Here is a 14,952-nt window from a genome sequence, read left to right on the forward strand (position 1 = left end):
GCAGGGACTGCTCTCTCTGTGATTTCCTTGTTCATTCATCCTTCCCCACTAATTTACCTACCCATTCATGCTATACCTACCCATTCACCTCCTTCCTCACCTCCATTCGGAGCCCCAAACTGTCTTTCCAGGTGAGGTGACATTTCACCTGCGAATCCGCCAGGGTCCTCTATTGTCTCCGGTGCTCCCTTTTTTTTTACAAAATATCTTTATTACAAATTTACTGCTACAATATATACAAACCAGTGACAAGCACAAGCACAAGCACAATTACTACATAATTACTAGACAAACAACATTGAACTAAAACATTTCCATCTCTGTCAATGATGGCGCAAGACCCCGTGGTGCCCAATAGTCCTGAAATGCCTCTATGGTCGCGGACAGAGCGTATTCCCTCTCAATATTTACCTGAGAGTGGACATACCCCCTTAACGTTGCCTGGTAGTCTGCCTGGGCAGATCCCTCTACCACCCATTACCCGGACCCGCAGATAGCTGTTTTCACCAGCCCCAGGAGCAAGTTGACAAGGACATCCTCATCCCTCCATGCTCCCCTCCTTACTGGATGACCATATATAAATACAGTAGGTCTAAAGTGTAACCAGAAGGCAAGAGGCAACCCACGCAGATATGCAAAAAGGGGCTGCAGCCTTGCACGCTCCATGTATGTGTGGTCCACGGTCTCCTCCAGCCTGCAGAAGGGACATGCAGCTGGGAGGTTCGTGTACAAACTAAGGAACTTGTTACAGGGCACTGCTCTATGCAGCTGCCTCCACCCTAGATCCCCAAGGTGCATGGGAAGAACTCCCTCGTAAAGGGACTTCCAATGGGGACCTCCCTCACCTCCAGGTGGAAAGACAGCCCTCCATGACGTGCCAGAACAGTGAACAAGGGTTAGGAATTGGAGGTTGTGGAGCAGCAGCCCACAGAGGTTCCTCCTACTTGCATACTTATGAAACCTCTTCCACTTTGTTGAGACCTGTCGTAAGTCAGGGGATAGCTTCGTCAAGCACCTCCACTCCACCCACCAAAAACAGAACTTCCCAGGGGCCTAACATTTTAATTCCCATTCCCATTCGACATGTTGGTCCATTGCCTTCTTCTTGTGCCCCAATGAGGTTACTCTCAGGGTGGAGGAGCAACACCTATATTCCATCTGGGTAGCCTCCAACTGGAGGGCATGAATATCAATTTTTCCCTCCACTCCTCTCTCCTTCTATTCCTCACACTGACCTCTTACCTCTTCTCACCTGCGTATCATCTCCTCTTGGTGCCCTTCCTCCTTTCCTTCCTCCAGTGGTCCAGTCTCCTTCATCTCCAGCCCTATATCCTTCCCACTCACCTGGCTTCACCTATCACCTTCTAACTATCCTCCTTCTCTTCTCCCCACCTTTTTATTCTGGCATCTTCCCCCTTCCTTTCCAGTCCTGAAGAAGGGTCTCGGCCTGAAATGTTGTCTGTTTATTCATTTCCATAGACGCTGCCAACCTGCTGAGCAACTCCGGCATTTTGCGTGTTGTTTTGGATCTTCAGCATCTGCAGAATTCCTTGTGCTCATATGTGCCATGTTGGCCTTTGTTAGTTGTGGGATTGAGTTCAAGAGTCAGGAGGTAACGTTGCAGCCCTATAAAGCCCTGGTTAGACCATGCCTGGAATATTGTGTCCAATCTGGTCACCTCATTGCAGGAAGAATGTGGAAGCATTTGAGAGGGTGCAGAGCAGATTTACCAGGATACTGTCAGGATTAGAATGCATGGCTTACTGAGGATAGGTGGAGCAAGCTAGGTCTTTAATTTGGAGCGAAGGAGAATGAGACGAGTTGGTAGGGTGTACGGTAGGATAAGAGGATTGAGTGATAGCCAGAGACTCTTTCACAGGGTAGAAATAGCCAATATGAACAGACATAATTAAGGTGATTTGAAGAAAGCATGGGAGGGGGATATCAGTGTTACATAGAAAGTGGTAGGTGTGTAGACCACCCTGCCAAGGGTGGTGGTAGAGGCAGATATGTTAGGACATTTTAAAAAACTCTTGGATAAGGATGCGGATGATAGGGAAATAGGAGGGGAGGGCTAGTTTGATCATAGTTTGTTAAAAGGTCAGTGCAACATCATGGGCCGCAGGGCCTGTATCGTGTTGTAAGGTTCTATAGTATATTGCTGGAATCATTACTCTCGTATGGTTTGTTTAGGTCTGCCAGTGAATGGGATTCAGCTAACTGCTTTCATCTTCTGTGATACAGACTCTGACAATACTGTCCGTGTGTCAGAAATCTGTTTCCTTTTAACTGTGGAAGCCTGTGACCTTTAAAGGCACCTCCAGACACGTGGCAGGCAGCAGACTGAGAACCTCCCACCTGTGAGTCTGCCAGCATTACCCGACCGAGACAGATTCCTCTTCATCTACTACACTGAGTGTTACCCCACCGTGCTCCAAAGTTCCTCCTGCATGTTGGCTGGAGCATAGCAGTGACAGTGTTTGTAAGAGGTCTTACGACTTCAGGACTCAGCCCTGTCCTCCAACATTGATTCTGACCTTCGTCAGTGCTGTATCATTTGATAGTTCTCTTATTCATGGAAAGTCAACAGAACAGAGAGCTATTGCGTCAGGATGTTTCTAGATTACAAATCAAAGTTAAAATCCCAGCAGCATCTTTTATGTTGTGTATGACCCTGCAAGGTATGAATTACAAGAAGACTCAATATAAACCTTAACGAAAATGAGTGTCGGTTCAGCAGTAGAGAATCAATTTTTAACCTTCACATCTATCTGAGCTTGATGACTTACCGTACACATGAATTTTGCCATTCGGTAGCACAAAGATCACACAAAGGACTTTATTCATTCTTTTACACCTACGTAAAAATCATTGCATATGTAAGATAAACAAGGTCATTTCTACAAACTAAACCTGTGCTGCAAGAATAAATACAGAAAGTACAGGTAGTACTGTGCTCAGCAATTCGCACATTGGTGTCTTTCCCTACTCACCTAAGTTTAATGTGGATTGTTCATTCAACTAATACCAGCTGACTGGTCCTGATTAAAGATTTTTAATTAATGACAAAAAAAAACCTCCTTATTCTGTGGTAAAATGCATCAACAACGTTGAACTATTGCAGCGGCCTTAATAGTCAGCTGTACTCATTTTCTCTTCCCATTCGCTTTATCCCTGTATGCTATGAACTGAACCATGTTGCTGGCTGAAGACCACAGACAGGATTCAGTCCACTGACTGTCTAATGAGTCACCACCTCTGGCTGACCAGACCACCCTTCACATGCCAGTGTCACATGGCTGAGATAATGCCCATTTGCTGTAAACAATTTTCCCTTTGATCTCTATGACTTGTACTTCACTGCACAACCCCAGCCCATCGGACCGCTCCTGGCCAGAGCAAACAATCCTTGGCTTTCTCTAAATTTCTACCTGAAATCTGAGTCAGCTGTCCGACACAATTTTAAGAACCTGAGGAAGGGTCTCAGCCTGAAACGTCAACTGTTTATTTCACTCCATGGATGCTGCCTGATTTGCTGAGCACCTCCAGCATTTTGTGTGTGTTCCTCCGGATTTCCAGAATGTGGAGAATCTCCAGTGTTTATGATACAGTTTTAAACTGCTACCTCACATCGACTCTGAACTATATTCAGGTAGCAAAACTCAGTTTTAATATTTATAATGATGTTACTTCTATTCAGTAGGATGTGTAAGCCATTTCAATGGAATTACATATTCATAATGGTGTTATTGTCTTGCGTCTCACTTCCAACGAATATCAGATGTGACTGGAGCAAATTTTCATAACTAATGAGTAGCTCTTCAGCCAATGGCTACTCCACTCCAGAAGAAAGATTACTTAATGTTCAGCAATTGAGTTGCAGTGTGCAGATAATACTTGTATTGCACATGGTCAGGCCATGCTCCAAGCCACCAGGCTCACTCCAGCACTATGCTGTCTGGTCTTGCATCTCTGGCCGCCATTTTCTGTACCATGTCACTTTAAATGCAACCAGAGGAAAGACACACTTGACTATTCAGTTCTTTCTATCCCACTATCTACGATCCAAACAATCATTCCAGATGAAGCAATGATTCAATTACACTTCTTCCAATCTAGAGCACTGCGTTTGGTGTTCACAATTTCACTTCTTCTGCATCGGAGAAGCCAAATGTTTTAGTGGTAACCCTGTAAGAGCACCTATAATTAGTCTGCTGGGGTGGGCCTGATCTTCTGGTTGCCTGCCAAGTTAATTCACCATCCCACTCCCATCCTAGCTCTGTTTGTGGCTCACACTGTTAGAACAAGTCCCAAAGCAAATCCAAGGAGCAACACTTCACTTTTTGCCTGGACACATTACCGCCTGTAGAACCCAACAATGAGACAAAAATAGACCACGGATTCTGTAATCTAGAGCAAAGAAAAGTGGCACTGCTGCAGAAATTCAGCATGAGAGGCTGCATCTTTGGCATGTAGGTCGAAACCCTGCAATATTGAATTCTCCAACTTCTGTTGACTTGTTCTTTCTTGGTTTGCATTGAATCTTGCCATTTGTGTGTTCCATTCATCTCCTCCTCAGTTTTCCTTTCTTTCATGTGCATTTTCTGGCCTTGGCAGCATGTCCCAGTACACAGACGAAGGACCTTCATTACCCAGTCAGTAGCTATGTCATTTTGTATTTCACTCTAAAAGAGAAATCCTTTTATTCCAAAACTTGCCCCCTTGCCCACACTCTTGGCTTCTTAAACCAAGTGACTTCCTCCCTTTCTCATTTCTAATGAGGGATCCTAGATCTAAAACATTAACCGTTTTCTCTCTCCACAGATGATGAATGCTTTGTCGATTATTTCCAGAATTCCTTTCATTTATTTCAAATCTCTTGGAGCCTCAGCCTTGTCCTTTAGTTTTCCTCCTCTCCAGACTGCATTATCTCCATGTGATGACAGTCAATATGCTTTTTAAAAAGTGTGTGATTTCCCAGCTGAGAGTTGCCTCCCAACAACCTATACCGCACTCAGCATACCAACCATGAAGAAAAATATACATTTGATTAACAGGAACTGGGCACAGTAAATTACAAAGCCAGCATAACTTTGTAGCCTGATGTGCAACTTGTATCTTGCCTGCAGACTACCTGGGATCAGTCTGGGACCATTTGAATTAATAGTACATCTGTGGACTACTTTTGAAGTCGACCATTATCACTGGAAATTTTCTTTGTATGGCTTTGCAATTATTACTATTGAAACAATTAAAGACCACTGAGATGTTCATGCAAATGCTAAGCTCCTGGCTGACATGAATGTAGATGGAACATAACTAACATTTACATCAATCTCAGTACATATTCATTGTCAATAATTTACTCTGATCCTTCTTTCCATTCTCTGTACTGTGCTCCCAGTTCTGCCTGAAACTGCACACACCACAGCCAGGCAGCATGCATTTATCTAGTTTAGTTAAATGACTGCTACCCAATGTTCCCTTGGTTCAGGAAACTAGCATGTGTGCTGGAAGAATAGTGCGTGTTCCTCTTCTGTTTAAGAAATTAAATATTTATCGGTTAACTAGAGATTTGCTATTTAGAAGTTACAAGTATGTGAGTGTTGACAGACTGAATATTTTGAAATTTTTAGCTCATCAGAGAGAGGTAAAATTTTGTGTGTGCTGCTTTGGATTTCTAACAACTACAGACTTACCCACATTTATGATTTGTACAGGGTCAGTCATGACTGACAAAGCTGACTGAATCTTTTGAAGATGAAACTGAAGGATGAGAACATCTCCAGGAGTTATTTATATGGGCTTCTGGAGAGTATTTGATCATCTTTCTTATGGAATGCTATGGAGTTCAAAGTTCAAAGTGAATTTACTATCAAGGTACATATATGTTACAATATCCTACCTTGAGATTCATTTTCTTGCAGGCGTTTACAGGAAACAGAGAAATAAATTAGAATTCACAAAACACTCTACACAAACAGATAAATGCTGGCAGACAAGCAATGTGCAATAGGAGTACTAGGAACATGCTGGAGACCTCATCCTCGGAGAGATATGGTCCCATTGGACGGAGGCTGAAAAGATTTATCACAGTGATAATTACTCTCTTTGGGATAAATTAAGAAGCAATTATACAAATTAGAATATTATTCTAGGGAATTTAATGGGTAAAAGGATGCTTTGATTATAAATTTAACTGAATTAAGGGAAACCAACAGGATAGATAAGAAAAAAATGATTTGCATAGATTGGGAAAGCTTTGACAAATGGCTATGTTCTGAAGCTTAGAGCAAAGCCTTATAAGGGTGAATTTAGGATAGAATTCTACTATATAGAGTGATAATTTTGAGTTCACTCCTGCAATTGGCAGTTCTTGCTGTTCAGTTTTAAACATTACATCAGATAATGTTAGTTTTTTCTTGATACTGAAAAGACAGAAGTGTTCTGTGGAATTAAGGGACAGGTCAGCCTTGGTTTTTTTAAATAATGAAAGAAGGTTAAAGGACTGGATGCTTTTCAGATCGTGGGATTGTGTTTAAGAGCCAGGAGGTAATGTTGCAGCTTTGTAGGACCCTGGTCAGACCCCACTTGGAGTACTGTGCTCAATGTTGGTGGCCTCACTCCAGGAAGGACATGGAAACCATAGAAAGGGTACAGAGGAGATTTACAAGGATGTTGCTTGGATTGGGGAGCATTCCTAATGAGAATAGGTTGAGTGAACTCGGCCTTTTCTCACCACACGACTGTGGTGGGTCTCATCAGCAAGAACGACGAGTCAGCTTACAGAGAGGAGGTGCAGCAGCTAACAGACTGGTGCAGAGCCAACAACCTGTCTCTGAACGTGAACAAAACAAAAGAGATGGTTGTTGACTTCAGGAGGGCACAGAGCGACCTCTCCCCGCTGAACATTGACGGCTCCTCGGTAGAGATCGTTAAGAGCACCAAATTTCTTGGTGTTCACCTGGCGGAGAATCTCACCTGTTCCCTCAACACCAGCTCCATAGCAAAGAAAGCCCAGCAGGATCTCTACTTTCTGTGAAGGCTGAGGAGAGTCCATCTCCCATCCCCCATCTTCATCACATTCTACAGGGGTTGTATTGAGAGCATCCTGAGCAGCTGCATCACTGCCTGGTTTGGAAATTGCACAAACTTGGATCACAAGACCCTGCAGCAGATAGTGAGGTCAGCTGAGAAGATCCTCGTGGTCTCTCTTCCCACCATCACGGACATTTACACTACACGCTGCATCTACAAAACAAACAGCATTATGAAGGACCACACGCACCCCTCATACAAACTCTTCTCCCTCCTGTCGTGTGGGAAAAGGCACTGAAGCATTTGGGCTCTCACGACCAGACTATGTAACAGTTTCTTCCCCCAGGCTATCAGACTCCTCAATACCCAGAGCATGGACTGACACCTTGCCCTATTATCCTGTTTATCATTTATTGTAATGCCTGCACTGCTTTGTGCACTTTATGCAGTCCTGGGTAGGTCTGTAGTCTAGTGTAGTTTCTTTCTGTGTTATTTTTTTACATAGTTCAGTCTAGTTTTTGTACTGTGTCATGTAACACCATGGTCCTGACAAAACATTGTCTCATTTTTGCTATGTACTGTACCAGCAGTTGTGGTCGAAATGATAATAAAAGTGACGACTTGACTTGGAGCGAAGGAGGATGAGAGGCAAGATGATGAGAGGCATTGATCGTGTGGATAGTCAGAGGCTTTTTCCAAGGGCTGAAATGGCTAACATGAGAGGGCACAGTTCTAAGGCGCTTGGAAGCAGATACAGAGGAGATGTCAAGGGTAAGTTTTTTACACAGAGAGTGGTGAGTGCATGGAATGGGCTGCTGGCAGCAGTGGTGGAGTTGGAAACGATGGGTCTTTTAAGAGACTCCTGGATGGCTACGTGGAGCTTAGAAAAATAGAGGGCTATGGGTAAAGCTTAGGTAGTTCTAAGGTAGGGACAGGTTCGGCCCTGTTTTGTGGGCAGTATTGTGCTGTAGGTTTTCTATGTTTCTAGGTCTTACTGTGTTGCTATTCTGCTGATATTAGTTGCACCTATTAAGCAGATTTTCATGAGCTACAAAATTTGCATCTAACTTTTACAGCATTCCAACTACCTGAGCTTCCAGTTCAAAAACTGGAGGAAATTACACGACTTCACAAACCTATAACAACATTTTGCAATTGGAACTAATGTTAAAAATACAGCTTTTTCTAACAAACTTTCCATGAGGTTCTCAGCTGACTTCTATAAAACTAATTCAAAGGAAACAGAACTTTAAAAATTCAAAGATTCAAAGTGTTATATTTATTCTTAATGACAACAAACTTGGCAAAGGTCTATGCAAGAACTGAGTTGCTGCTCAACCCTGCACGTGCACGACCAGGTCACCATTGTAGCTTCTGGTTCTGGGTGAACCCCTCCCACTGCCCACTGGGAACTGATATTCTTTATTATGCACACATAATTACATACAAATACCTTTATTATCAATGTATGTAGTACACAACCTTGAGATTTGTCTTCCCCACAGACAGTCATGAAACAAAGAAAACCATGGAACTCATTCAAACAAAGCAGCAACACAACCCCACCTCCCAGCACACACAAAAATATTTTGTGCAACTGGGAACAAAAAAATATGGGTGAAAGAACACAGAATGTAAAACACAAAAATGAAAAGAGTCCAGACACGTTCAGTGCAGGTCAGCTGTGTTTTGTTTCCACAGGCCACCCTGATTCAAAGTTGCCCAAAACAGCAGCAAGAACAGGAGTGACCAGAAAGCAGAAACACATCATAATGTAAACTACAGAGTCCAATCCACAAACTGAGTCGATTAAACCTTGCTCAAGAACTCCAGCATCTTCCTCCGACAGCATCGAGGGAGAGAGAGACCGTTTGAACGCAGGGAAGGATCATTATGTCTCTCTGGATCCTGTGCATTCCAAAAAACAATTAGAAAATGGAGAGCCCAGCAATGATCCTCAACCTATTCCTAAAATGAATGTGTTTGGAGAGGGGCATCCACCAAACTCATCCATTGACACTGGCATGAGTCACAAATCATTTCCATACCAAGTTTTACATGCTGTATTGGTCGGACACTTTTAGCAGCACTATGATCATTTGCATTCTGAAAAGCTGTATTGATTTTCAAGAAGATTCAACAATAACACTGGGCTTGATCAATGAGGCACAGTTGGCTAAATAGCTCTCTCCATCTTATAGAGTACTTCTTGTATTAGAAGGTAAAAATTATTAACACAATTAACTTTTTTAAGCTCAGCATTGATTAAATGAGACTGGTCTATTGAATAAATTTATTACTGCTTACACTGTTGGTTCATATAAATCTTTTATTATATTTTATAAAAATTTAAAATTTTATTTTCAAACCATTCACAGTCACAGACTTGAAAGCCAGCAGGCTGCTTCATAGGTTTAAAGAAAATTGGAAAGATCTAACTTAAAAGGAACTTTTGATGTTAGTTATTCATTTCAAACCGCAGCAAAGGCCATGAATTTAGGAGTAATCAGGCATGAAGGCAGCACAACAATAAAGTATAGATGTTTAATCAGTTATATAAAACCATAATAAAACCTTGGAGAAGAAATAGGCCACTCAACCCATCAAGTCTGCTCTGCCATTTCATCATGGCTGAGTTATTATCCCTCTCAACACATTCTCATAACATTTGACGCCCTGATTAATCAACCTCCACCTGAAATATACCCAATTACTAGGCCTGTACAGCCATCCTCAGGATTCCACAGATTCATCACTCTCTGGCTAAAGAGATTCCTTCTGAACTCAGTTCTAAATGGATGTTTCCTCTGGTCTTAGACTCCCCCATTATATGAAACATCTTCTCCACATCCACTCTCTCAGGACCTTTCAATATTTGACAGGTTTCAGTGAGAATCCCCTCATTCTTCTGAACTCCAACATGTACAGGTCCAGAATCATCTAACATTTCTCATACTGCATATTAACCCTTTCATTCCTGGAATCATTCTCATAACTTCCTCTGGATCGTCTCCTATTCCAGCATATCCTTTCTTAGATAAGAGGCCCCAAACTCACAATGCTCAGTCTACCATCTGGCCAATGCCTTAAAAAGCCTCAGCATTACAACCTTGCTTTTGTGCTCTAGTCCTCTTGAAATGAATACTGACATTGCATTTGTCTTCCTCACCATCAACTCAACCTGCAAGTTAACCTTTAGAGAATCCTGCATGAGGACATTTAAATCTCTCTGCGCCTCAGATTTTTGAACTTTTGCCCAATTTACAAAATAGTACATGCCATTATTCCTTCTGCCAAAGTGCATGACCATGGACTTCCCTACATTATATTCTATCTGCCACTTTATTGCCCAGTCCTCTAACCTGCCTAAGTCCTTCTGCAGACACCCTAATTCCTCAAGACTGCCTGCTCTGTTACACGTTAACTCATCCCACTGACCAACACTGCACACGTCTACTTATGCACCAACTGCTCCATCCTCATCCTTTTCACTCCAGTTCCCTTCCTCCTGCTAAATTAGTTTAAACCCTCTCCAACAGCTCCAGCAAACCTGCCTGCAAGGATATTGGTCCCCCTTGGGTTCAGGTGTAACTTGTTCTTTTTTGTACAGGTCATACCTTCCCCAGAAGAGATACCAATGATCCATAAACCTTAAACCCTGCCTCCTGCACCAATTCCTCAGCCACGCATTGATCTGCTAAATCATTCTATTCTTACCTTCACTGGCATGTGGCACAGGCAGTAGTCCAGAAAGTACTTCCCTGAAGGTCCTGGTTTTCAGCTTTCTGCCTCGCTCCATATGTTCACTTTTCAGGATCCCCTCCCCTTCCTACCTATATTGTTGGTACACAATATGTATCATGACTTCCAGCTGCACCCCCTTCCCCTTTAGAATGCTGTGGACCCAATCTGTGACATCCTTGACCCTGACACCTGGAAGGCAACATACCATCTGAGTGTCTCTGTCACGACCACAAAATCTGCTGCACTACAGCACTCCCCTTCTCCCCCTCCTTTCCTCCTGTGCCACCGAGCCAGACTCAATGTCAGAGACCAGGTCACTGCAGCTTCCCCCAGTCTTCCCTCCTGGTAGTATCCAAAGTTATTGAGATTATTGAGGGGAACAGCCACAGGGGTACTCTACACAGGCTGCCTATTCTCTCTCCTGACAGTCACCCAGGGACCTGCCTCCTACAACATAGTGGTGACTACTTTCCTACAGCTCTTATTTCTCATTCTCCCATATGAGCCGAAGGTCGCCAACCCCAGCTCCCGTTCCTTAACACAGTCTTTAAGGAACTGCAGCTCAATGCAATTCATGCAGATGTAATTATCAGGGAGATTGGAGGTCTCCCAAACTTTCCACATCATCTCACACAAGGATCATGCCAGCATTCTCATTGCACCAGCTACATACTAACAGAAAAAAATCTTATTAAGAACCTTCTTATTTACTTACTTAGCACCTCCGCCTGTACTTGCCCAAGCCCGTTGCCAAACAGAACCACTCTAACAATGCCCCACTCCAACAATGGCCACTCTGTTTACACCTCCTTTCTTTTTATTGATCTTGAGCTGATTGCCACCCACTGAGAAAAAAATCCAAAAAATACCTGATCTTTTTTCAAACCTCAGACTGTGTCACCAACGAGTGACCTTTCACACTGATTGCTGCTTGCTGAGAAGAAATATATACCAATTAAAATACCCTAGTTTGACAGTACTGATAAATGGGCACTGGAGTGGTAAGAATTTCACTAGTTCAATGAGAGTACAACTTTATGACTCATTGGATCCTGTCTACTCCCAAAACAATTAGAAAATAGAGCCTTTCAAAAATTGTGCTGCAACCTCAGTATCATGATTTCTGCAACCAGTCAATCCGGACAACAATGCTTCCCTCCATATTGCATGCCCATAGGGTCCAATTTCACCAGTTCAATTCAGCTAGCGATGATTGGGGCAATGCCTTTTAGCTTTTAAAGGAGAGGTGGGAATAATTGTAGAGAACTGTTCAGCTTCTTAGAGGAGAAATTGGATCACAGGTGAATTTCTGAGATTACGCAGGAGACCTTGAAAAGAGATGTGGTGGTAACTACCCACAAAGGCTCAGGATGTCCTCTGGACTCATGGTCAAACAGCTGTGAGACAAGGCAGCAAACAAGATCAAAATGGGGAATTGGTTTCAAAGACGTGGAAGTAAAACCTCAAAAAGTAGAAGGTACAGATAAGGTTCACAAAAACGATCCCAGAAATGAGCAGTGTTAACTAATAAACAGTGTTTGATGGGTCTGGGCCTGCACTCATTGCAATTTCGAAGAATAAGGGGGATCTCAATGAAATCTACAATATATTGAGAGGTCTCACCAGAATACACGTTTCCAATAGTGGTGGAACCCAGGACCAGATGGCACAGCCTCAGAATATAAGGAGATCCATTTAGAACAGAGCTGAGGAAGAATTTATTTAGCCAGAGAGTGGTGAATCTATGGAACTGATTACAACAGATGGCTGTGGAGGCCAAGTCATGGGGTATATTTAAAGCAGAGGAGATAGGCTCTTATTTAGTAATGCTGTCAAAAGTTACAGAGAGAAGCCAGGAGAATGGGTGGAAAGGAATAAAAATCACCATGATCGAATGGTGGAGCAGACTTAATGAACTTATTAGCCTAATTGTGCTCCTACCTGTATATCTATGGTCTAATTTTCAACATAATGACCTTTAGCAAATTAATTAGCTGACTTCTCTCAGTTATGTTTGTTCCTTGGTGTGCTTGTACATCATGGTACTAGTTATCAGGAGATTCCGCCTCTGGTACATTACCATTGGTGCAGCAAAAGAACCACATATTCAGGGACAAACATCATTCCTCATAGATACCCTATGGTCTGATATGATGGCTCAAAATCAAAATTGTGGACAATTTCTTGGTTATTAATTCATGACTGCTTTCTGGATGGCAGCTCTTGGTCAATGAGCATCATGGGAATGGTTGCAGGCAGCTGTACTTTCAAGAATGAAATCGCTTTCAGATCCTCTGATTCTGCAAGGTGCAGTGCTGCACTTTCAACATGATTAAATGCTAGGCAAAGCCTTCTTGCACAATTGGGAAGACTTCTTTCTTCAGCGTCCTCACTGTCAAACGCTGTGTACCCAAGAAGAGATGAGTTTAATATTTTGAGTATAGACCCTAAATTACCTTTCAGATGGAATATCATGCCGTTTATTGAAAAATGTTATTTATCTTCCCAGCACTAGCCTGAAAGGCTCATAGTCACAGAAATGCCAAGACCCTGTGACCCCAGAACACTTACCACAGGTCGGTTGAGTGGCATCAGGGTCCTGAAGCTGAAAGTATCGATATTGGGCAGGGAGCAGCTTAACCCATTTTGTTTTCCTGCACAGTAGGGATTATCACAGGCAACTCAGTTAAATATTGGATAGCACACCGATTGATAGCATGATCTGCATGTGCTACATGGTGCCAGCGATTGTTTAATGCAGATATACAAATGAATTTATCCAGGTGGGAACTGGCAAATTTATCACTGGAAGTCTACTTAAGCCTTTGCTGAAAGGCTCTCAAAGACAAAGTCTCTGCATTTACTCCTCAAACACAGCCCTTTGTAAACAACAGCCACTCTCAAAATGGCCACCAACTACAGCTCAGCCTCTTTTGAAGTTCCTCCCATTTTTCTACTTCTCTGCACTTTTCCCTTTTAAAATCATTGCCTAAATTCTCCTTGGCTTCTCCCATTCCTTTCTTTGGTTTGCAGGCAGTCTGAGGCGTTCCACAATGATGAAAACAGATCTCTACAAAGTGATCTAAATCAATTACAAACATAAAACACAAAATAATTGATTGTTTAAGTATTCACCCCCTTAATATGACACACCAAATAATCACTGATGCAGCCAATTGGTTTTAGGAGTCATATGATTAGTGAAATGGAGATCATTGTGTGTAGTCGATGTGTTTTAATTGATTGTAGTAAAAATACACCTGTATCTGGAAGGTCTAACTGCGCCAAGGGCAAAAACTACACCATGAAGACAAAAGAACACAACAAGCAACTCTGCAAAAAAGTACTTGAAAAGCACAAGTCAGGAGATGGATACAAGAAAATTTCTGCCACTGAATATCCCTTGAGGTACAATTAAGTTAATTATCAAGAAATGGAAAGAATATGGCACAGCTGTAAATCTGCTTTGAGCAGACCGTCCTCAAAAACTGAGTGACCTTGTAAGAAACAGACTGCTGAGGGAGGCCACCAAGAGACCTATGACAACTCAAGATTCAAGATTCAAGCTTCAAAAACTTTGTTGTCATTCCAACCTTACATCAGCTCTGCAGGGCAGAATGAGACAGTGTTTCCCAGGGGCAAGTGGAATCATAACATAACAAACGCAACAATAAGTAGTAAAACACAACAGCCACATGCCAATTAAAATCAAGTTGTAAGTGTCCAGTGCAAGTTAAAAATGTCCAAAGCAGAGTCAGGTAAAGCAGCTATTTAGCAGTCTGACTGCCTGTGGGAGAAAGCCGTTTAGTAGCCTTGTGGTTTTAGTTTTGATGCTCCTGTAATGTTTGCCTGATGGCAGAAGAATAAACAGTTTATGCAGAGGGTGTGAGGGGTCTTTAATAATGTACCATGTCTTCTGGAGGTATTGACTCTGAAAGAGGTCTTGGACAGAAGGTAGGGAGACCCCAATAACATTCTCTGCTCCCCTAACCATCCTCTGCAAGGCTTTTTTGTCGGTAGCACTGCAGCTGGAGTACCAGGTTGTGATGCAAAAGGTCAGCACACTCTCAACCACGCCTCTGTAGAATGCAGTTAAGATGTTAGTGGAGGAGTTAGAAGCTCCAGTGGCTGAGATGGGAGAAACTGCACATATAACAACTGTTGCCTGGG

Source organism: Hypanus sabinus, chromosome 6 (genome assembly GCF_030144855.1).
Source record: "Hypanus sabinus isolate sHypSab1 chromosome 6, sHypSab1.hap1, whole genome shotgun sequence".
Lineage (NCBI taxonomy): Eukaryota > Metazoa > Chordata > Chondrichthyes > Myliobatiformes > Dasyatidae > Hypanus > Hypanus sabinus.